This window comes from Aplysia californica, unplaced genomic scaffold, assembly GCF_000002075.1.
Source record: "Aplysia californica isolate F4 #8 unplaced genomic scaffold, AplCal3.0 scaffold00194, whole genome shotgun sequence".
Classification (NCBI taxonomy): Eukaryota; Metazoa; Mollusca; class Gastropoda; order Aplysiida; family Aplysiidae; genus Aplysia; species Aplysia californica.
The window spans coordinates 889,882-892,276 of NW_004797464.1; the positions used below are offsets into that span (position 1 = coordinate 889,882).

The window sequence follows — 2,395 nt, forward strand, 5'->3', positions numbered from 1 at the left end:
CATACCATACCATACCATACCATACCATACCATACCATACCATACCATACCATACCACACCACACCATACCATACCACACCATGCCGTAAGTCATCCTAGCCGAGCATGTACATCTATGAACCAGAAAAAAAGCAGGCCTTCAAAACATAGATTCGGGTAGGGATGATTTAGAAGAACCTTTACCCTGCTCAACACCACATGGGTCCCCAGAATCCAGCACATCCTCTCAGGCAGAACATCCGCCAACCAAATACAGCGCTGACGTCATGGCAGATCGATAGTTCCTGCTAATCTGTACGCTGGTAGCGAAAACCGACCACTAAAATTCAATATGCTATCGAACGTCGGCCCTTTTTCACCCGAAGCCGTTCGGGCACTGCCTTCAGCTAGATCGGTGTTGGAACTCTTCTCTCCTGCCCTCCCCCTCTTTTCTCTCTTGCCTGTGGTTCCATGCCGCTCTGGTATTGATTTACTCTGCTCTGCTGCCTTAGTTCAGAATCGTAGAGGAGCAGGCAGGCAGGCAGGCAGGCAGGCCAGCAATATGGCCGAAGACACTTAGGTTTCTCGTGTTCTGAGCTATATCTTTCTGTAACGCCTGTATCCAATCCAATGACCCACGCTGGCTTCTTTTGGTGTCCCCTTCAAGAAGGAAACCTTACCCAACAGAGACGGGAGGATGAGACAAGACGATAGTTCTGTGTTCACTGTGTTGTGATTCTAGGTTAACGTGAGTGAATTCCCTATCTCGTCGCTGCAACGTGGAAGGAATTGAGCAACAACCCCCTGTCTTCGAACTATTGGGGATAAAAGAAATCGTAAGTATACGATGTCGAAGAAGCAGGCAGGCTTGTTTCGCTTATAGAACAACAGCAACAACAGCAGCAGCAACAACAAAAACGAAAAGAATAAGATGAAGTTATGGTTGAAGCTTAGATCTGCGTTGGTCTAAGAAGAATATATAAAATGGAAAGGTGGGCGTAACGTGTTTTCTGCTGGAGCAATTCAATGTTTGGGAACAGAATTTAGTTGTGGATTAAGGAGGATTTTGCTACAGGTTCGCATCATCATCATCATCATCATCATCATCATCATCATCATCATCATCATCATCATCATCATCATCATCATCATCATCATCATCATCATCATCAGTGATGACGACAACACGACAATAACAGCAGCACCAGTAGCAGCGAGAACCACCATCACCTCCTCTTCCACAATAACACCACCACCACAACCACCGCCACCTACAAGAACAACAACAACAAAAACAAAAACAACAACGTCAACAGCAACAACAACAATTACAACAGGTTATTATAACAATCATAAACCAATAAAAATACAGGGCCTGAAATAGACAAAAGGTTTCGTTCGTACGACGTCTAGATCTATATCCGTAACAGTAACTGTCCCTAAGAGAAAAATGAAAACAAAAGCGAACTAAAAACGAAAACAACCATCACTACTCACTCCATCGACAAGGCAGCGAAAGACAAAACACTGTAGACATTTTTATTTGGTCTGAAACAGACCGTTAGAAATAGTAATAATATGAAAAACAAATTTTGATTTCTTGTTTGTTTGTGTTTACAGTATTTGTTTTTTCTAGCATGTTTTTCGTATATTATTGCGTGTGATTCTTTGCACATAATGTGTGCTCGAAAGTAGACAAGCTTTTTGTTTTAATTTGCAAATGTACGTGTTACGAGGATTATATGGCTTAGTTATAACCTGTAGGGTTACGATTCCTGGTGATTTTCTTTGACGTTACTTTGCACTCGCTCTTTTTATCTGAACGAGTGTGCAAGTGCTCGTGAATTAGTGTGTGTTGGGGGGGGGGACTACACTATGACCGCACTTCACGGCCCCACAAAGGAACGATGACTGGGCCCATGATGCACACATATCATGGAGAACGTCTGTGGATACTCTTGTCACGGGAGGCAATACGTTTCCTATCCCGGGCAGGAGGCTGCTGAAGGGCATAGGAGTATCCACTCAACAAAGGGAATGGCGCAAGAGAGATAGGGAGGGTCTACAAACACGAGAGTATTGTTGTTTGTATTTGCTGTCCTAGATTTTTTTTTTCAAAATCAGTACTTGTGTTGTTGTTTTGTGTGTTTTTATAGCTTAATTTTTTTTGTGGGTGGGGGGAGGGGTGGTGCAACAGATAGATCTAGACCGGCAGCCAAAGAAAGACAATAAGTGAGACCAGTAAACGAAAGCATACAGTTTGGGCTAACAAACAGATTGAGAAGGTAGGTGAGTACGAAACCACACATAATTATATATTTGAGGGAGGACAGACAGACAGTGACAGACAGACAGACAGTGACAGACAGACAGACAGACAGACAGACAGACAGACAGACAGACAGACAGACAGAC

At 43.4% G+C, this 2,395-nt stretch overlaps 1 protein-coding gene across 2 annotated transcripts in view; it reads left to right on the forward strand.

Annotated features, from left to right (window-relative positions):
* Positions 1 to 459: 459 nt before the first annotated feature.
* Positions 460 to 2,395, forward strand: part of LOC101850171 (transmembrane protein 181) — a 39,208-nt gene continuing 37,272 nt past the window's right edge. The window contains exon 1 of one of the 2 annotated variants that reach the window (XM_035969912.1): positions 460 to 816. The gene's annotated coding sequence lies outside the window, so the exon portion shown is untranslated. The remainder of the gene's footprint in view (positions 817 to 2,395) is intronic. The other variant, XM_005098834.3, reaches the window with a different exon arrangement.